Below are 23,208 nucleotides of genomic sequence, written 5' to 3' on the forward strand. Positions count from 1 at the left end.
GGAGGAAGTGAGATATCAGTTTAGATAACCAAACCTGAAGAAACAAGACCCTTTTCTTAGCATGGTAAGCAGCCATTCTCTATTTATACCTTCAGTTTCACCCACCCCTTCTTTGGCCTGCCCTATTCCCTGTAAAAATAAATTCTATAACGTATCTCATCTTAGTTCCCTTGTCTTCGAATTGCCATTTAAGATAGGACTGGCAGAAGATCAGATGCAGAAAGAGGGAGAAACTAGAGTAGTCATCACTACTTGCTTATTCCCTACATGGCTTTGATGACTGTGACTGTATTTCTATTTATACTTATTGCTCTTGGCAATTGCTAACTCTCCAGGTTCTGGTAAGGGTAAATTCACCTTGTCCCTACAGCCTCATAAACCAAAGAAACAAACAAACAAACTAGTTAGGAAAGAGGCCGAATTCTTCTATGCCCACATCTTAGATCCAGTGACTTTAAGGAATTTTCCCTGACTAACGTATACAGAACCTACTATACCCAGCACTCAGCTAACATTTAAAATTGTGGTATATTGTGTCTTTTTCCATTTCTTTTCTCCCCTGCAAAAAAAGTGAGTCTTAGTTCCATTGTCTTGCTCTATAGCACTCAGCGTTTGACCAGCTCAAAGTTAATACAGAAGCGGATCAGAGAACTGTGACCTCAAGCTGAATCCAAGAGCTAAGATCATCTGGGTAGAGGACTCAAACCAGAGATGGAGCATGCTCACCATCTCATAAGTGATGATAAAACATCCAAGAGTTTTACACAGTACCCATTTTGAATACCAGTTGCGTGTGGTATTCAAATGACCATAATCCTATCCATGAGGGCTAAATTCCCTGCTGCCTTTCATGAATAAGCATAAGGTCCTTCTCTCCTAAGCTTCTTTTAAGAATCTCTCCATTTCCCTTGTTCAGAGGCTCCCCAACTATGCCTCCCCTTGAAAAGTACCTCTCTCTAATAAACGTGTTTGCATGCTAAGTTTGATTCTTTGCTTCATTGTTCATACTTCACAGGAAAAAGAATCTTGATTGGAAGCATGCTCTGATAAAAAAGAAAGAAAAACAAAACCCATTTCCAGAGAGTTAATTGTTACTCATAATGACCCATATAGTATTTCTGAAGCTGCATGTGTTTATGGGGGGAGATAGCCTCCTATCTCTTCTTTGGAGCAATTAGTGGGTTTTGTTTTAGGAGAGAAAGGAGACCTTGATTATATTTTATGAAGATGACTTATTGATTCTTAAGCAGGCCAAAGAGAAGACAAAGACATTATAAAGATGAAGGAAGTCATTCGCATGAGGTCATAATAGTGTCCAAGGATTTATAGAAACTTGACCCCTTAAATGAGGCATAGAATACAAGAGCAACTGTCACAAAAGCATGATTGATGGCTGATCATTACATCACAATTACTGGCAAGATCACAGAAGCAAGAACGAGGCCATGATTATAACAAATACTTTATGATCTAGCAGCTAGACAGAAGAGCTAAGAAGATTGGTTCAAGGCCCTCCAACTAAGGAAATGAGGGTATGACTCATGGACATGCAACCATCCTACCCCATTTTCATCAAGGCTATGCCCAGGCAAGTCTCCAAGAGGCAAACTACGTTTCTCTAGCCCAGTGGTTCTCAACTTTCCTAATGCCACGACCCTTAATACAGTTTCTTATGTTGGAGTGACACCGCCAACCATAAAATTATTCTCGTTGGTACTTCGTTACTCTAATTTTGTACTCTTATGAATTGGGCGACCCTTGAAAAAAGGTTGTTTGACCCCCAAAAGGGGTCACGACCCACAGGTTGAGAACTGCTGCTCTAGCCTTTCCAATATGTTTTGCCTGAGAACAAAGCTACTCAGGTTGTCAGTCAGAATGAATTCAGTGGAGGCCGAATCCACCTGGCACTTCAAAAATGGGAAAAGTGCTTCCACTATAAATCACAGACTTCTACCAATTTATTGCTCAGTATTTAAGCTCTAATACAGTTTGGACCACTAATCATTCCAATGCTCACCTGAGAATGCCACTAAGGCATCCCATAGGTTGTATGAAAATTCTATTTATTGCCCCTTAATGGTTTCTTAGGTACCTTAGTTGATCAACATAGACCTGTTGCTGTTGAGTAGATCCCAACTCATGGTGACTTTGTATGTTACAGAATAGGATTTTCTTTCTGTAATCTGTATAGAAACAAATTGCTAGGCCTTTTTTCTGTGGTATCAGAGGATGTGTTAAAACCACCAGCCTTTCACTTATTTGCTGAGCACAAACCATTTGTCTCTTTCTCACTTTTTCCCCCACTCTTACGTGGTTATTTATCATTTTTTTTAAATCACATACTTCATCAAGGTATTTGTTGAGTAAACACTTTTACTATCAGATAGGGATTATTTTAAACTTGATTATGGTGGATCAAACCATGGTATAATATGGTACTTGGCCAGTTGACCTTCCTCTTCACCCATCCTGAATTTGCCCTAGACTCAAATTTCTTTTCTGACTTTTGAAATATTGTTAAGTCGTCTTTTCTTTTTTTACTCTTTATACTTATATTATTACTTTCTTCGTTCACGTTCATTTGTTTTTTTTATTGTTTCTGTTAGGGTCCCCAATTTATGAAGCACAGAAGGAGTGGATATATAGAAACAATAGGTTTATCGGGGTAAGGGTGAGGAGCATTGGGAGCAATCAATGAATGCTGGGGGAGTAGGAGTCACTAGAATTGATTGTGATGATGTGTATACAACTCTCCAAACAATTGATTTAACTATGGAAATATACTATATGAATGCTATAGCAAGAAAACTACTAAAAAATAAATCCCCTAAGTCTTGCAGTAGCTCCTGGTTGATTCTCCCACTCTTATTTGAATAATCTTTTCTAGTTTTTGCTTTCTTTAATTTTGGGGAGAGACTTATGTATCAAAATTTTTATGGTCTTTTGGTTCATTAAAATATTTTATGGTGTCACATTTTAGTTATAGTTTTATTGAACTATAATACCAGATTTTAATTTTATTTATTTCAAAATATTGCAAATATATTTCAATTTTTACCTTGAAAGGATTTTAGTTGAGACTTCTGAAAAAGTAAGCCAATACCTCTATTCAAATCATCTGAATAAGGATGGTAATGCAAATTTAAGGGACCATTAGTTCCATGAGCACTGGATAGTCGCCAGTGAGACATTTTTAATTTGTTTTAATTTCACTTGTTGCGACTTTTCTGCAAATTAAACTGAATCTTGCTATCTAACTAGGTATTTTTAAACCTAACAGTTTAACAGACACAACCGTCCAGAGAAACTTCAGCACTCATGATTCACTTAACTGGTTACTACCTAAATTAAAGTCCTGGTTTTACTCTCTCATCTACCCACTTATCCTTCTTAATCCTGGGATGCATGAGGACATAGAGAGTTACACATGAAGCAACTAACTTCAAGGGCAGCAGTTGGAACAAGAGGAGAAAGTGACATGGCTGATCAAATATTGCACTCGATATAGCTTCAGCTTTATTTGACTAAGACAGCTAGGTGCTAAATGTTGGGTGAATTTTCCACATTTAATAACTTGTTTGCTCTATGTCAAGTTTAAACCCTTGCCCTTGTTGTTATTGTTCATTCAGAAAATTCACTGTCATCGATTTGATTTCAACTCATACAGTCCCTGCAGGATTTATTAGAACTGCTCCTGTAGGTTTCCAAGACTGTAACTCTTTAGAGGGAACCGAAAGATTCATCGTTCTCCCATGGAACCATGACCCTATGTACACCAGAAGGAAATACTGCCTAGTCTTATAGTGTTTTCTCTGTATCTTGCCACAGCTGCCCCTGTACCTAAGCCCAATCAAACATTTAATGCCTCAGCCTTCCACTTATAAAAATATTTGTCATATTTTGCTAAGTTTCCAGACCTTCTACTAGCAGAGTTTATTAGCTCCCACCCTCTTTCCACATGCATGGTCTCTGCATATCAAAACCCTGTTTATACACAATCCTACTTATTTGTAGAGAGTTCAAACACCATACATCATATTCAAAAGTTCAGTCATATCAAGCAGTGCTGTACAATTCCTACCACTATCAGTTTCAAAATATTTTCTTGTACTCCTTGATATCTGCTCTCCATTACCCACCTCCTCTGCTGTAACTCCCCACTCCCTTCCCCAGGAACCCATATTATAATTATTGTCGCTATAGATTCATCCATCCTGGGTTTCATATATAAAAAGACATAGAAAAATAGAAAACATAAGGTCAAGAGGGCTACCACCAAAAATAAAATACAACAGAGATAAACCCAAGTTTGTAAAACAAAATAGAAAATATTAAAATCCAGATCAAGCTGAAACTGTATCAAAAGGAAAATAAAATGTGTAGGGTTTAACCATCCAAGTCAGGTTTATCATTTCAATCTATTACAGTAATCTCTACAATACTTTCTGTATGGTAACCAAGTTATTACCATACCTCAATAATTGTAAGAGGGAAATCACTGGTAGCTGATTCCATATGTAGATCCTGCAAATGTATTTTGGGCTTCCACTCTCATCCATAGCCTTCTGTAAACCAGACTTCCACAATTGAAGCTCTGATACAGTTCTTGCCTTCAGATTTGGTTTAGATCATTTAAAATCTTTGGATCATGGATGACACGCAACCTTTCTTGATGTGATTTTGACTTTAGTTTTGAGCACCTACTTATTGCAATGAGCGATCCATTTGTTTCCAACTCACAGTGACCTTATGCAAAATAAAATCAAATGATGCTCAGTCCTGTTCCATCTTCATAATCATTGTTGTCTTTGAGAAAATTGTTGCTGCCATTACATCAATCCATCTCCTGACAGCTTTCCTCTTTTTCTCTGACTCTCCACTTTACCAAGCATGGTGTTCTTTTCCAGGGACTGGTCTCTTCTAATAACAAGTCCAAAGTACATGAGAAAAATTCTCGCCTTCCTCACTCTAAATATATATGCATTTCAATACATATTTCATCTTCTAAGTTTGCATGTATTTCAAGAGAAATTTGTTTGTTCTTCTGGAGTCTACGGTATTTTCAATATTCTTTGCAAACACCATGGTTCTAATGCATCAACTCTTCATCAATAGTTCTCCTGAATAAGGAATGTCCTTACCAACTTTCTGATTCATAATTTTGTTTCTACACTAGATATTCTGAGAACCTGTAAACACCAGTTTTGATTCCAATTGTAGCTTTAGTCTCTAACAGTATGGTTAGTAACATAGTAAATATTTTTTAAAAATATATATTCAAATTATTTCTTTGTCATCTTTTAGTCAGTTCTAAAGACAAACATATGATGGTTATTTCCTGGGTTACTTCAAACCCCAAAGTGTAGTCAGTTCTAATTAAGAGTGTCTGATACAGTCCCATTATCTTGGAATATAAATGCAAATGGTGAGCAGTATACAGTTGTGGCTTTTCTCCAAGAAAAAGAGAATGGTTTATTTAATTCACATGGCATAATGAGAAACAGAACTTGGGTTATGAATGAATATTCCTCATATTTTATTCATACTATTCAAAGTAAAAATGAAAACAAACTAATATAATTCTGCTTTGCACACTAAATAAGATTTTCAGAGAGACCTATAAAAATAGAAGTTAATTCTAAAGAATTAGCCCTTATTGATAAATAGGAGCACAATTTATACTCACTGACATGAATTTAAAAATTGCATTAGCTTGCTTTTGTTTTTGTCTTTACCCCACTTCTGGGTTTTTCCTTTGCTAATTTTCTGTGTGCTACTGATAATAAACTCAGACATCAATACAACTACAACTTTCCAGGAAGATAGTCATCATGTAACAAGACAGAATCAATGTTGGTTAGTCATACACAAGTTCTTTATTTCTTTATGTAATTAGTGTGAAGGAACCTTGATTTCATTAGGCATATTATTGCGAGAAAAAGAGATAATTATAATCTCATGGGCAATAAAAATGACAATGATGTAAACTTTGATTACTCCTCTTATTAAACTGACAAGCTATGGGGTTTTGAGAAAGTAATCATTTCTCTGTTTAAAAGAGGGACTACAGCTTTGAAATTAAGTAGCTCTGAAGATTCTTATATGTGTATCTTTGTGTACATGTTTTCATATCTCTGGGGCAAATATAAAAAAATGAATTCATTGATCATAGTGTACATATACACTTAAACTTATGACAAACTACAGTATTGATTTCCAAATTGGCTTACCATTTTAAATTCTCAACAATTATAGGTGACCATTCAGATTGTTCTAAATCCTTGCCAATATGAGGAGGTTTCAAAAAGTTCAAGGAAAAATATTTTAATTCTATTTTATCCATGGACTATATGAAACCCTGACATTTTTGGTGGTGGTCTTGTTTTGTACTCAACTTTAGCTATTACAAAGATACTTTCTACTTCTTTTAGGAGTTACAGTCTTGGAAATACACATAGGCAATTCTACCCTGTCCTATAAGTCCACAAAGGGTTGGTCAAATTTGACACAATGGCAATTAATTTGGTTTTGGTTTTGAGAATGCATGTGTCCTGGTGGAACTGCAGTCTAACTGTCTGTAAATGTTTGACTGCTACCCACATGGTGAATGATTCAAATCCACTAATTGCTTCATGAGGAAGAGATGAGACTACCTGCTCTCATAAAAATGGACAAAGTCAGAAAACCTATATAGAGTTGTTATGAGTCAAAATGACAAAGTGGAAGTAAGTGAGGCTTTTTGGTAGTGTACTGTATTAGAGATTAAATTCTGAGCACTAGGTTTACAGAAGGCTATGGATAATAGTGAAAGCCCCAAATCAATATGCAAGATCTCCCCATGGATTAAGTCTCCACAGAATTACTTCTGACCATTAACCAGCCCTATGAATTGTCTTGCCCTCAGGCAAAAGGCATTAGAAAGCAAATTATTCCCACTACCCTGACCAGCCCAGGGAGGGGCAGCCTCACTTATTGGCTTGCTTGGATGTGACCTGCTGGAAATTGGGGTACTGAATCTTTCTCTGACTTTCATGGACAATTAGCCCTGAATTGATCTTGCAAGCTCTTCTGCAAACATATGTGTCTCAATCATGGTAACATTCTCATTTCTGTAGTCCAGCCTGAAACTGTAAGGGATTGATCTGCCATCAATCTCACTTCCATGACAATTTCATTTGTCTTTCCACATCTTATTTAAACCATCAATTCTTTGTAAACATATGGATACCATTATTACCTCATACTAATAGTTTCCTTCATCATATGATCATTTTTGTCTTTGCCTTGCTCTTGTCCTGTTTAAGACAACAAATGTTCTCCTTAAAATATATTTGAGGTTTGGGGTCTCTTTTATACTTTAAAAGAGTATAGAAGGAAATTCTATGGGATAGTGCTGGTCTAGAGATGTGTTTTATATCACACATTGTAGCTTGAAAATAACTATACATTTGGGACATTAAAGAAATGTAGACAGGCACACCCCCTTTTATCCCATTTGTCTTGGGGATTGGACACACAATTTTGCAAAGTCAAATAATAAAATCCTCTCACTAAAAGAACAGTAGATGCAGTTTTACAGATAAAATTCAAGAACAAGAAAACAACAAAATAAAATATTTAAATATGATACAAAGTAAAAACAATCTGGAAAACATAATTATACTTTCATAATTGCCTTGACAACATTTTTAGAGTTTTCCATAAGTTCAACTCTTGCTATGACTTTAAGTAGGAGCTTAACTTATTTCTATGTGATATTATTCCTGACCAGAAGAAGAGTGGCTAGAGATATTTTCAGTTTGAAGTATGGTGCTAGCAAAGGATTATTTCAAAGGATGGCACTGAATCTACAGCTACGGAAGAGGGACATATCTGATGGGAGCACACGGGAGCAGATGAAGGGGAAGGAGAAAAGAGTGGAGCACATCATGGCCCACCAGGCCAGGAGGTGGATGTTCCCAATTAGAGCAGCCAGTTGGCAAAGAGGACCACATGGCCGGCCCCACTATGAGATATGACGCCCCTCACTGACCCAGGGCCCTATAGGGGACAACACCGGAGACACAGTGAGGGAATTGCACCCAATCAGATCCCGCCACACGGAGGCAAAACATTAAGGAGGTGCAACAGTACAGCAAGGGAATGGAGCGGCGAGGTCCCCAGGGAATGCTGAAGGTGTACTTTGTGGTCATGGCATGGTGCCCCAACAGACTGGTCTGGAAAACACTCCTAAAGGCCAAAAAACAATCCTTGAACTAACTACAAGCTTTTCTTTCTTGTTGTGTTTTGTTTTTGTCAATGGTTTGTTGTTGCTGTTTTGTTGTATATTGTTGATTGGTTGTGCCCTGTCTTGTTTTTGTGCATGGTATTATCTCAGCAGGTCTGTCTAAATAAGATAGGCTGGATGAACAATTGGGGGAGAAAACAACAGGACCAATGGTTCTGCGGGGACATGGGAGAGGGGAAGGTGGGGGGAAACGTAGTGGTGTTAACAAACCCAGGGACAAGGGAACAACAAGCGATCCAAGTCGGTGGTGAGGAGGGTGTGAGAGGCCTGGTTGGGCATGATCAAGGGTAATATAACTAAGAGGAACTGCTGAAACCCTGGTGGGGAGTGACCATGATAGTGGGACAAAAGGAAAGTCAAAGGAAATAGAAGAAAGATCTAGGAGGCAAAGGACATTTAGAGAGGTCTAGATAAAGACATGTACACATGCAAATATATTTATACATGTGGATGGGGAAATAGATCTATGTGCATATATTTATAGGTTTAGTATTAAGGTAGAAGAAGGACATTGGGCCTCCACTCAAGTACTCCCTCAATGCAAGAATACTTTCTTCTATTAAATTGGCATTCTATGATGCTCACCTTCCCGATACAACCGCTAAAGATAAAGCGGGTGAATAAGCAAATGTGGTGAAGAAAGCTGATGGTGCCTGGCTGTACAAAAATTGGCTCCTAATTTAAACCCTCATAGATCCAGTTCCCCAGAGTTAATTAGCAGGGAATAATATTGCTATTCTCTTTCTTCTTTCAATTAACTTTCATGATAATTTCAGACCAATAAAACGATACATTTTAAAACTAAATTATCAATCTATAATATTGAGAAATCTTATGCTAACCACTTTCTGCCCAATGACAACATGTCAAGATTTTGTTCAATTGGGTTACAATAAGCAAGAGTTTCAACTTAAGAACTATAGGAGAGAGGGGGAAGATGGCCGACAGGGACACCCGCATACTCTGAAAGCTCCTCCAAACAAAGCGGGATTGGCGACCAGGTAGCTGAATAGTAAGAGTCTGGTGAGTGAAATATCCCCCTGGGACAGCACCCCAGTCCTACCCCACGTATTTCTCCGGAGCAGGGGTCTAGGTGAAAGAGGACCGGACTAGTGGGACATCTCTGGCCACTAAGCTGCCGTGAGCTCACTGGCGACCGGCTTAGGCTCCATCCCCAAACCGGACGCCAGCCCAGAGCCACTTGCCTGCCCTGCATACTCCAGCGGCCCACTCCCCACTCGCGGATCTCCACTGGGAGAGAAGCTTTCCTCTCCCGCAGTTCCCCTCTCCCAGCAGGGCAGCGATCTGCCCTCGGGCCCACGTCCCTCACTCCATTCATCCAAGCTCAGGGGAGCGGACCCGCGGGTTGTCTGGCGACCCCCACGGGGGACCATCCACCCGCACCGCTGCCGCGGACCTCTCCACCTGCCCTCCGTGCGCTGGCCTCCCACCCCCGCCCGCCCCCGCCAGCCCCTGGCAGCCTAGCGCCAGCTCCACTCCTGGCGGGGACCCTGCGCTGAGCACTTCCCGCCAACAGGAGCCATAGCCCAACCCGCGCCTTTCCCGGACCCTGAGCTTCCGCGGAGCGCCACGCCCCGCGCTGCTGAGTCTGCCCACCAAGGGCCCCCCCCTGCGCAAGGCACAAGAGTAGGTGCCCTCCCCAGGGTGCTGAGGGGACCCCGGCAGCCGCGACTCTGAGCCTGAGCAGAAGAAGGGCGCCATTGCCCCCTGCGGTTTCGCGCCAAGCCTCCTTTGCCGGTGCCATTACCCCCCGCGGTTTCGCGCCAAAAGGGCGGAGAGCGAACACCATTGTTCCCTGCAGTGTCCCGCAGCTGCCTGTGCAGCTATCCAAGGGACCTCCCCGCGCCCGCTCACAGCCCGGGCAGATCAAACACTCCACCTGCAGTGGAGCCTGGGTCTCGACTTTGCAGTCCCTGAGGAGCCGTCAGTGAGCTCCAGCCAGCTCTCACCACCTGGGGCCCTGTTGGGTCCCCAGTGCCAGCCCTAAGCCTGCCGCAGCCCGCCCCAGCCACCCCAGGAGACGGCACAGTGGCCTGAGCCTCCACACAATAAGGTTACTCCTGTCTCCCAGAAGCATGGGGCCTATTAAAGGATCAAGGAAAAATCAACAGACCACATCACTCCCAACAAAAAAATCAGAAATACGAGGCACTTTAACAGACCTAACGTCACTCATAGAAGAAACAGATATAGATCAGCCACAAAAGGAAATCTTCAGAACTCTGCTTGCAGTAATACAGGAGCTAAGAGAAGTAAACCAAAATAAGGATGCAACGATAGAAGGGATGAAATGCACAATAGAGGGGATGAAGTCCACAATAGAGGGGATGAATACTATCCACCAAAAGGAACTGCAGAAACTAACAGAGGAGGTAGCAGAGGCCACACAAAAGGTCACAGAAGCTATATCTAGGCTTGAGGAGGCTGAGAACCGTATCAGTGAACTCGAGGACGCTCAAACCAAACGAAGCAAGCGAGAAAAACAATCAGATAGGAAAATTAAAGAAACAGAAGACAGCCTGAGATCAATGACAGATGCTATGAAGAGGAATAATATTCGAATAATCGGTCTACCGGAACACAACATAACACACAAATCGACCACCAAGATAGCAAAGGAATTCCTGGAAGAAAATTTCCCCAACCTAACAAAGGAGAATCCGACTCTCATACAGGAAGCAGAGAGGACGCCGGCTAAGCTAAACACCAAGAAGAACACGCCAAGGCATATAATTGTAAAATTACCCAACTTAGAGGAAAAAGAGAAAATTCTACGAGCATCAAGAGAAAGGAAGACAGTCACATACAAAGGAGCGCAGGTAAGGGTATGCTCAGACTTATCAGCTGAAACCATGAAGAGGAGGAGAGAATGAAGCAGCATCTTCCAAATTCTGAAAGATAAAAATGCCTCCCCCAGAATCCTATACCCTGCCAAGTTATCCATTAAGATAGAGGGTAAGATAAGGGTCTTCCAGGACAAGGAAGAACTCAAAAAATATACTGCAAGTCACCCGACCCTGCAGAACATACTGGCTGACTCACTATGGCCAGAAGATCAAGCTCCAACTAGAACCTCCAGGAGACCACAATATAGCCCATCTCCATCTAGAAGCCAACATGCCAGCAACACGTACCAGGACAACACGGTCTCAGATGGAAAAGAGGACAGGATAGAAACCCTCCACTCAAACGCAGTACACTGATATGAAGGAAGCTAGGCAAAGACCCAAAACACAAAACAGAATATGGCAACCATGAAGCCAGAGATTGTAATAATCACTTTGAATACAAATGGGCTCAATTCATATGTTAAAAGAAAGAGGCTGGAGGATTGGATTAGAAAACATAACCCATCAATCTGCTGCCTGCAAGAGACACACCTTAAGCAAGCAGACAAGCATATGCTGAGAATAAAGGGCTGGAAGAAAGTTTACCAAGCAAATGGTAACTCCAGGAAGGCAGGAGTGGCTATCTTAATCTCCGACAAAATGGATCTCAAGATCCAAAACATAAAAAGAGACAAAGAGGGACATTACATAATGCTCAAAGGCTCAGTAAACCAGGAAGCAATAAGCATACTGAATATTTACGCACCTAATAATGGTGCGGCAAATTTCGTCAAACAAACTATTAAAAAAATGACAGAAGAAATCACGGAAACAACAATAATAGTGGGGGACTTCAACACTCCACTATCAGAGAAAGACAGGTCACAGGGAAAGAAGCTCAGCAAAGAGGCCAGAGAGCTAAACAATGTAATTAGGCAACAGGGCCTGATAGACATCTATAGAGCCTTTCATCCAAAAGCAAAAGGTTTCACATTCTTCTCCAATCCACACGGATCTTTCTCAAGAATAGATCACATGCTGGGGCACAAGGCCAGCCTGAGTAAATTCAAACACATAGATATTATCCAGACGTCTTTCTCAGACCACCATGCCATAAAGCTGGAGATTAATAGGAGGGCACCCAGAAAAGCAAGGGTCACCAATTGGAGAATAAACAACGATCTCCTGCGACATGAATGGGTTAAGGTCCAGATCAGAGAGGATATCAGGAAATTTCTAGAAACTAATGAGAACGAGCATACAACATATCAAAACTTATGGGACACTGCAAAGGCAGTTATCAGAGGTAGCTTGATATCACTGAATGCATACATGAAAAAAGAAGAAAGGCGTATGACAGATATGTTAACACAAAACCTCCAACAACTAGAACAGAGTCAACAGAACTACCCCTCCAATAGCAAGAGAAAAGAAATAATAAAAATCAGGGCGGAGTTAAACCAGTGGGAAGACAAAAGAACAATGCAAAGGATTAACGCAACTAGAAGCTGGTTTTATGAACGAATTAATAAAATTGACACTCCCCTGGCAAAGCTTACCAAAGATAGAAAGGAACAATCACCAATAGCCAGGATAAGAGATGAATCGGGGGCAATAACAACAGACCCCAATGAGATAAAAAGGATAATCACAAAGTACTATGAAGGTTTGTATTCTAATGAATTCAGAAACCTGGAAGACATGGATAAATATTTAGAAAAACAATCTATCCCTAGATTATCTGAGACAGAGATCAAGAACCTCAACAAACCCATAGCGAAGGAAGAAATAGAGAGTGTCATCAAAAACCTACCAAGGAAAAAGGCCCCAGGGCCAGATGGCTGCACAGCAGAATTTTACCAAACATTCAGGGAAGAGCTGACACCGATCCTCCACAAAGTATTCCAGAACATAGAAAAGAACGGCAAGCTCCCAAACTCATTTTACGAAGCCAGCATTACTTTGATACCCAAACAGGGAAAAGACCCCACAAGTGTAGAGAATTATAGACCAATATCTCTAATGAACATAGATGCAAAAATCCTTAACAAAATATTGGCCAATAGAATACAAAGGAACATCAAACATATCATTCACCACGACCAAGTAGGATTCATCCCAGCGATGCAGGGATGGTTTAACACCCGAAAATCAATCAATATCATACACCACATCGAGAAGAAAAAGGATAAAAACCATATGATAATATCCATAGATGCAGAAACAGCATTTGACAACATCCAGCATCCATTCCTAATCAAAACACTCATGAAGATAGGATTGGAAGGTAAGTTCCTCAAGCTCATACAAGCTATCTATGAAAGACCAACAGCCAACATCATAGTCAATGGAGAAAAGACAAGAACAATACCACTGAAAAAGGGTACAAGACAAGGATGCCCCCTGTCCCCTCTTCTATTCAATATCGTTTTGGAGGTTCTGGCTAACAACATAAGACAGCTGAAGGACATCAAAGGGATCCAGTTGGGAGAGGAGGAGGTGAAACTATCGTTATTTGCAGATGACATGATCCTATACATTGAAGACCCCCAAAACTCCACAGTTGGAATACTTACAGCAATAGAGGAATACGGAAGGGTAGCAGGATACAAGATCAATAAACAGAAGTCGGTAGGGTTTCTATACACATCGGACAGGGCCATGGAAGAGGCGATTAAGAGGGAAGTACCCTTCACAGTAGCCAAGAACAAACTGAAATACCTAGGTTTATACTTAACAAAAAATACTAAAGACCTATATAAGCATAATTATAAAACCCTATTACAGGAAACCAAAAGTGACCTTCACAAATGGATGAAGCTCCCCTGCTCATGGTTAGGTAGGCTGAACATAGTAAAGATGACAGTTCTTCCTAAAGCACTCTACAAGTTCAATGCTATACCAATCCAATTACCATCAACCTTCTTCAAAGAATTGGAAAAACTGACCACCAACTTCATATGGAGAGGGAAGAAACCCAGAATTAGCAGAGAACTCCTCAAGAAGAAGGACACAATTGGAGGACTCGCCCTGCCTGATTTTAATGCCTACTACACAGCTACAGTGGTCAAAACAGCATGGTACTGGCACAATGATAGACACTCAGACCAGTGGAAAAGAATAGAAAGCCCAGGAGTAAAATCATCAGCATATAGACAACTGATCTTCGACAAGGGTCCCAAAAACGTCAAGTGGGAAGCAGATGCCCTCTTTAATAAGTGGTGCTGGAAACAATGGATATCCACATGTAGAAAGTTGAAACAAGACGTCTACCTCACCCCATGCACAAGAATACACTCAAGGTGGATCACAGATCTAGAAGTCAAACCCCAAACCATCAGGACCATTAAGGAAGGAATCGGGACTAATCTCAGAGCACTGGCCCAGGGAGCACATAGGCTCACTGCAACAGGGAAGGGGACACACACAGGTGATCTGGAAATCGACAAATGGGATCTAATAAGAATAAAACACCTGTGCACCTCGAAAGACTTTGCCAAGAGGGTGACAAGGCAACCCACAGACTGGGAGAAGATTTTTAGTAATGACACGTCAGACAAAGGGCTCATTACTAAAATCTACAACACCATCATGACCTGCAAAAAGAGGAAAACAGTTAACCCCCTAAGGAAGTGGGCAAAAGAAATGAGAAGAACTTTCACTAGAGAGGAGATCAATATGGCCAATAAATATATGAGAAAGTGCTCGAAGTCCCTTGCCATAAGAGAAATGCAAATCAAAACAACCATGAGATACCACCTAACACCCCTGAGGCTAGCCCAGATCAGTAAATCAGAGAGCAACAAGTGTTGGAGGGGCTGTGGTGAAATAGGAACCCTCCTCCACTGCTGGTGGTCGTGCAGATTTGTACAGACACTGTGGAAAGCAATCTGGCGATACCTAAAGAAAATGGAAATTGATCTACCTTACGACCCAGCCATCCCTCTACTGGGCATATACCCGGTTGAAACAGCAAATAAAACACGACCAGTCATATGCGCTCCAATGTTTATTGCGGCACAATTCACAATAGCAAAGACTTGGAAACAGCCTAAGTTTCCATCGATAGACGAGTGGATTAGCAAACTTTGGCACATACACACAATGGAATATTATGCAGCACTGAAAAGCACCGATGAGCACATGAAACACGTTATTTCATGGGAAGAGCTGGAAGGAATTATGCTAAGCGAGGTAAGCCAGTCCCAAAGGGACAGGTACAACATGAGTCCCCTGAGGTAAGTACAATCAGCATGACAGAAATGGGGCATTAATCCACCCAAGGGGAGGGTATTGTTTATATCTCCACAGGGAAAGTGGGACCAGACTTCAACCCAGTGTCGCAAGGTGTGAATGCATTATCCCGGCGTGGAGGACGGAACCGGTGGAGAGGTCTGGGAGGCAGGCCCCAGCACCATAAATTAAGTGGATTCCTGCCCCTCCCCCGAAAAGAACTTGTTCCAAAGGACGACATTGACCCTGCAGCTATGGGAGATGGACATATTTGATCAGAGCACACGGGAGCAGATGAAGGGGCAGGAGGAGAGAGTGGAGCACAGCCTGGCCCACCAGGCCGTGATGATGATGTTCCTGAGTAGAGCAGCCAGTCCACAGAGAGAACAACATGGCTGGCCCTACTATGAGACATGATGCCCCTCAGTGACTAAGGGCGATACAGGGACAGCACCGGAGACACAGTGTGGGAATTGCACCTGACCTGATCCCACCACACCGAGGCAATGCACTGGGGGAGTGCAGCGGAACAGCAAGGGAATGGAGTGGCAAGGTCCCCAGGGAATGCTGAAAGTGGACTTTGGGGCCAGGGCGTGGTGCCCCAACAGACTGGACTGGAAAACGCTCCTAAGGGCCAGCAAAGATCCCTGAACTAACTACAAGCTTTTCTCTTGTGAACTGTTTTGTTCTGTTCTTTTTCAGTGGTTTGTTTTGGTTGTTTTGTTGTCTGGTTATATACTGTTGCTTTGTGTTCCTCTGTCTAGTTTTCGTGCATGTTAGTGACTCCACAGGTCTGTCTGAATAGGACAGGCTGGATGAACTATCTGGATGAAAAACAATGGGACCGACAGTCCCGGGGGGACTTGGGGTGGGGGGTAGGGGGGGGTAAGGAAGTGGTGTTAACAAACCCAGGGACAAGGGATACACATGGGACCCCAAAGGGTAGAGAAGGGGGAGTGGCAGGCCTGGTGGGAAATGATCAAGGGTAAGGTTGCTTAGAGAAGAGGTATACTCTAGCCCAGGTGGCAATGAAGCATGGTAGTAAGGCAGGAGGAAGGTCAAGGGAGATGGAGGAAAGAGCTAGGAGTCAAAGGGCATTCATGGAGGTCTAGACAAAGACATGTACATGCAAATATATATAGGAGGTTGGGGAAATAGATCTTTGTGTCTATATTTATAGGTCAAGTATTAAGGTGGCGGAAGGACCTTGGGCCTCTACTCAAACACTCCCTCTATGCATGAATACCTTCTTTTATTAAATTGGAACTCTATGATGCTCACTCTCCCGACACAACAGCTGGAGCCAAAATGGGTGAACAAGTAAATGTGGTGAAGAAAGCTGATGGTGCCCGGCTATCAAAAGAGATAGTGACTGGGGTCTTAAAGGCTTGAAGATAAACAAGCGGCCATCTAGCTCAGAAGCAACAAAGTCCACATGGAAGAACACACCAGCCTGTGTGATCGAGTGGTCCCAAAGGGATCAGTTACCAGGAATCAAAGAACAAAAAATCATATCATTGACTGCACACCTCCATGATAGGATCGCTGAAGACAAATGGGTGCATAAGCAAATGTGGTGAAGAAAGCTGATGGTGCCCGGCTATCAAAAGAGATAGTGTCTGGGGTCTTAAAGGCTTGAAGGTGAACAAGCGGCCATCTCGCTCAGAAACAAATAAGCCCACATGGAAGAAGCACACCGGCCAGTGCGATCACGAGGTGCCCAAGGGACCAGATATAAGGCATCATGCAAAAAAAAAAAAAAAAAAAGATATAAGTGTGTGTATGTATGTGTATATGTATATATGTATGTGTATATATATATTATATTAAATGAAGGGGGAAGTGCAGAGTGGAGACCCAAGGCCCAAGTGTCAGCCAATGGAGATCCCCTCATAGAGGGGCTTAGGAGAGGAGATGGGTTAATTAGGGTGTGAGGTAGTATCGATGAAGAACACAGCTTTCCCCCAGATCCTGGATGCTTCCTCCCCCCAACTACCATGATCCGAATTCTACCTTGCAGGGCTGGATAGGACAGAGGCTGTACACTGGTACATATGAGGGTTGGAGATACAGGGAATCCAGGGTGGATGATACCTCCAGGACCAAGGGCGTGAGGGACGATGCTGGGAGAGTGGAGGGTGAGTGGGTTGGAAAGGGGGAACCGATTACAAGGAGCCACATGTGACCTCTTCCCTGGGAGAGGGACAGCAGAGAAGGGGGGAAGGGAGACCCCGAATAGGGCAAGATATGACAAAATAACGAGGTATAAATTACCAAGGGCATATGAGGGAGGGGGGAAAAGGGAGGGAGGGGGGGAAAAAAAGGAGGACCTGATGCAAGGGGCTTAGGTGAAGAGTAAATGCCTTGAGAGTGATTGGGACAGGGAGTGTATGGGTGTGCTTTGTACAATTGATGTATGTATATGTATGGATTGTGGTAAGAGTTGTTGGAGTCCCTAATAAAATGTAAAAGAAGAAAAAAAAAAGAACTATAGATGTAGAATTTACATTATTTTCATCTCAATGAATTTAAAGAATATTAATAACTTGAAGAAGAAGCCTTGGTAGAGCAGGGCTTAAGCCTTGGGCTGCTAACTCGAAGCTCAGCAGTTGGGACCCAGCAGTCACTCTGCTGGAGAAACATGTAGGTTTCTGTTTCATGGTAAAACTATGTGTCAGTCTGCTTGTGTAAAGACTATATAGTCTTCATAATCTGGCATTGGGCAGTTCTACTCTGTCCCATAGGGTTGCTATGCTTCAGAAATGATAGCAATGAGTCTGATTTGGTTTTGGTATGGAAAATGTGAATATCTATTATGTTGTTTGAAGCAATGTAGGACGTAGGCTTTAATTTTCATTAACAATTTAACAATTTTCAATGAAAGAGCAGATTTAAAGTAAATGCAATCTGAAAACTATTGAAAAGAAACCTTCATGGTGTAATGGGTTACAAGTTGGGCTGCTAACCTCAAGGTCAGTAGTTCAAACTTACCATCTTTCTCTGCTAGAGAAAGATGAGGTTTTCTGCTCCCATAAAGATTTATAGACTCAGAAAACGAAGAGGCACTTCTACCCTCTCCTATAAAGTTTCTTTGTTTCAGAATCAATTTGATGGCAGCGACTTTGGGTTTGAGAGTGTTTATAGCTATTGCAAAGCTCAAGGTTACTACAATTTTATTGTAAGTATAAACATTTCTTTGCCATATACTTGTCATAAATTTATAAAGCCATTTCTCTTTTGTTTACAAAGTAGAGTATTTCTTCCAATTACTTTCACAGCCACTTTCTGATTGGCTAGTTTCTTTTAAGCCCCTGCTAATGGGGAAAGAAAATCGCACATCTTGTGAAGTGTGGAATGAACAAAATCCAAGGTCCAGAGAGAATAAAATGCCAATTCTTTTGCTTGTTGACACTTTTGTTTTGCTTTAGTTCCATGGTAGGATTTAATATGTTTGAATGGGATCCACTCCAGATATCACACAGGAGAAACAAAGAATGGCATGTTTATTTTTGTCTTCGAACATTTTCAAAGACATGAATTACTTGCATTATTTATTAACAATTCAGATCGCATGCAGCCAGACATCTCTATTAAAAAAATTACATCTAGTAGAATCATTATACTGCCACAAAATTCGGGAATTCTTTTCAGTGACCCAAACTGGTTAAGTTTTCACAAACGGAATACGAGGGCCTCATTAACCTCTTATTATAAACATAAGAATTTGCCTTCCTTTGAAGAGTCAGTCTATTAAAATTTTCTTTCTTAATTGCTTTTGATATGCCAGTCAGTAGAGAGGAAAATAGAGAAAATATGATTAAGTTTGTTCTTACACAAATAAGTGAAAAATGTTTATGGAAGCTGTGATTCCACTAGACTGAAGGGTTGGCTATTTTTGACCCAAAAACTGAGATTTCCTATTCAATCTATGATTATTCTAGATTAAATAAGAGGTCTAAGGACAGAATACCACTGATACTTCACTGTAAATGAATGCTCAGGAAGACATCTGAAGGAAAAGGGAGAATTTTCCAGCAGGTCCATTTTTAAGACTTTATATATTTGACATCAGTTTGCTGGTCAATCTTAAAAATTCTAATTCAATTATTTTCATAGAAATATCACAGATTTTCTTACATGTATGCAAAATTGTGCAAAAATATGTATTTTATTCTACTGAAAACACCTTACCCAAGAATAAGGATATTTTAGTCTATCTTCAATTTCAAAAACAGCTGTGGATTAACTGTCATTTTTAATTAAGGCATCAAACCTGTTTTGTTTCAGTATCTTTAAAAAATTGATAAAGGGGACTCCAAGAAGATGGCTGCCAGATAGGTAGCTAACGCCTGGAGCTCCGAGGAGATCGGGAAAGAGAGACAAGACTTCAAACCGGAGTTCCAAGACAAGAACGCAACACACTGACATGAAGCAGGGGACCGCTAGAGAGGCCTGAGGAGCCGGCCCCATTACCAACTAAGTGGACAGCACCACCCTTCCCCACAAGAAGAATTCACTTCAGAGTACAGCACTGACTCTACAGCTCAAGAAGAGGGGAAGAGGGACTGGTCTGGTCAGAGCACACAGGAGCCAATGAGTGACGCACATCCTGGCTCACCAAGCCCTGAGTAGATGTTCCTGCTCAGAAAAGCAATGCACAGAGATGATCACAGGACCGGTCTGACCTTGGTACACAGTATTCCTCATTGACCCATACCATAATTGGGGACAACACTAGAGGCACACAGTGGGAATTGGCCTGCTATGAGCTCACCACACCGAAGGCAGCCTCTGGGGGCATGCAGCAGAGCAGCGGGGGAGGCAGAGTAATGAAGTCCCCAGGGATAGAGTCGGTGCCAGGGCATGGCACCCCATCAGAATTGACTGGAAAGCACCTGTGACAGAAAACAAACAGACCCCGAACTATTCATATGTTTATGTGTGTATACATGTGTGTGTGATGTTTTTGTTGTAGCTATTGTTTTACTTTCTGTTATTGCTTTGTGGTACTTAATCTTGTGATAGTACATAGCATGTCTACCTGGAAGGGATAGGCGGAATAAACAAGTCCGAAGAGAGAACAACAGGATGACAGTTCCGGGGGACATGGGGATAGGGGTGGCGGGCAGAAGGAAGAGGGTGTTAACAAGCCCAGGGACAAGGGAATAACAAGAGGTCCAAAATCAGTCTCAAGGAGGGTGTGGCAGGTCTGGCAGGGCTGGATCAAAGGCAATGTAACCGAGAGGAATTCCTAAAACCCAAATGAAGGCAGAACATGATAGTGGGACAAGAGGAAAGAACAAAGAAACAGAGGAAAGAACTAGGAGACAAAGGGAAGTCATAGCGATTTAAATACAGACATACAAATATGTAAATATATTTATATACAACGAGGGGGGAATAGATCTATGTACATTTATTTATAAGTTTAATATTAAGGAAACAGATGGACAGTGGGTCCCTGCTGAAGTACTCCCTCAACACAAGAACACTTTGTCCTAACAATTCGGCAGTCTGAGATGCTCACCTGCCTGGCACGATCGCTGATGAAAATGGGTGCACAGGCAACTGAGGTGAAGAAAGCTGATGATGCCCGGCTACCAAACGATATAGTACCTGAAGTCGCTGAAGGCAATGGGTGCACAAGCAAATGTGAGGAAGAAAGGTGATGGTGCCCAGCTACCAAAATATATAGCACCTGAAGTTTTAAAGACTTTAAGATAAATAAGCATCCGTCTAGCTTAGAGACAACAAAATCCACATGGAAGAAGCACACCAGCCTGTCCCAACTAGATCACTGTGGACAAAGTGGGTGAATAAGCAAAAGTTGGGAACAAAACTGATGGTGCCTGACTATCAAATGATATAGCATCAAGGGTCTTAAAGGTTTAAGCACTCAGCCAGCCATCTAGCTAAAAAACAACAAAGTCCACAAGTAAGAAGCACACCAGTCTACCCCAACGTGAACGCTGAAGACAAAGCGGGTACATGGGCAAGTGTGGTGAAGAAAGCTGATAGTGCCCAGTTGTCAAAATATATAGAATCTGGGGTCCTGTAGGCTGCAAGATAAACAAGGGGCCATCTAACTGAGAAACAACAAAGCCCACATGGAAAATGCACACCAGCCTGTGAGATGACAAGGCATCGAAGGGATCAGGTATCAGGCATCAAAGACAAAATAAAATCATAGCATTGTGAATGAGGGGAAGTGCAGAGTGGGGACCCACGGCCCATCTGGGGGAAATTGGACATCCCCTTGCAGAAGGGCTGTGGGGAGGTGACGAATCAGTCAGAGTGTAGTGTAGCAACAATGAAACACAATTTTCCTCTAGCTCTTTAATGCTTTCTACGCCCCACTATCATGATCCCAATTCTACCTTACATAACCAATTGGACCGGGAAATGTACACTGGAACGGATAGGAACTGGAAATATGGGGAATCCAGGACAGATGAGGCCCTCAGGAACAGTGGTGAGAGTGGCGATATTGGGAAAATGGAGGGAGGGCGAGGGGGAAAGGGGAAACAGATGACAAGGTCTACATGTATCCTCCTCCCTGGAGAATGGACAGCGGAGAACTGGGTGAGGAAGATGTTGGATGGTGTAAGATATGATAAAATAATAATTATTTATAAATTATCAAGGGTTCAGGGGGAGAGGGGAGTGGGGAGGGAGGGGAAATGAGGAGCTGATACCAAGGGCTCAAGTAGAAAGCAGGTGTTTTGAGAATGATGATGGAAACATATGTACAAATGTGCTGGACACAAATGATATATGTACAGATTGCAAAAAGAGTTTCACGAGCCCCTAATAATATGATTTTAAAAAATTGATAAAGCATATTAGAAATAATATCCTTATATGGATACCATCACAGAAGGTGGTTATAAAGGGAGGCTAAAGTATGAGGGTTTGAATTACGTTAGACTCTTAAGTTAATATTACTCTTCAAAATTCACTGGCAATTCACATTTCTGCTGGCTCATTTCTCCATCTCTGATAACAGTCACCCATTCATATGGTGTGTTTTCTCTAACTGGCCCTGACCCCTCCAGTTCAGTCTTTTCAAAGCAATATCATGCACAGCTCTCTTCTGTAATCCCACCCCCAAGGTTAGGGGCTTCATAAGTTAGGACTCTGTCCCTCTAAACAACTACCAAATAGGCAGGAGCCAGTTTCTGCTGACCTACACTGCGCCTGATGAGCCATTATAAGGAGACATCATAGGATATCATAGGAAACAGAAAGAGATATACTCATTTGCCTTTGAGTTCATCCCAACTCACAGTGATCCTGTAGGACCGAGTAGAACTTCCCCATTAAGTTGCTTTGCTAAACATCTTGAAACACTAGCTGTAGTTTGTCACTATTTTGCCTGCAGAGGAACTGATAGATTTGAACTATCAATCTTTTGATTAGAAGCTGAAGATTTTCACTATTGCATCACCTGGGCTACTTTTACACACTAACTTTTAAAACATAACCACAGATATATTTACATGAAGAGATGCTCATGCGAGGTCTTGGATTAGTTTTAAACACAATGCTCTATGTCTCTATGCATCATCAATCTGGGTTCAAGAGGAATCTAAATTCCAGTTCTTTCAGAATAGTTATTTGAGTGTCAATGTATATTCATGACCAGGACTTTAATGCATAGCTAATGATGGATTGAATCTCTAGATATATATGAATGAAGTTTTTCCTGAGGTTATTTCCTCTGATGTAATCCTTAGGCTTCAGCCTAATTTTTTTCATGGTCAGATGTTGACTGATTTTTGAAAGAAAATGACCTGTTGCCCTCAAGCCAAGTCCAATTTACCATTACCCTAAAAAACA

This window comes from Tenrec ecaudatus, chromosome X (assembly GCF_050624435.1).
Source record: "Tenrec ecaudatus isolate mTenEca1 chromosome X, mTenEca1.hap1, whole genome shotgun sequence".
NCBI lineage: Eukaryota > Metazoa > Chordata > Mammalia > Afrosoricida > Tenrecidae > Tenrec > Tenrec ecaudatus.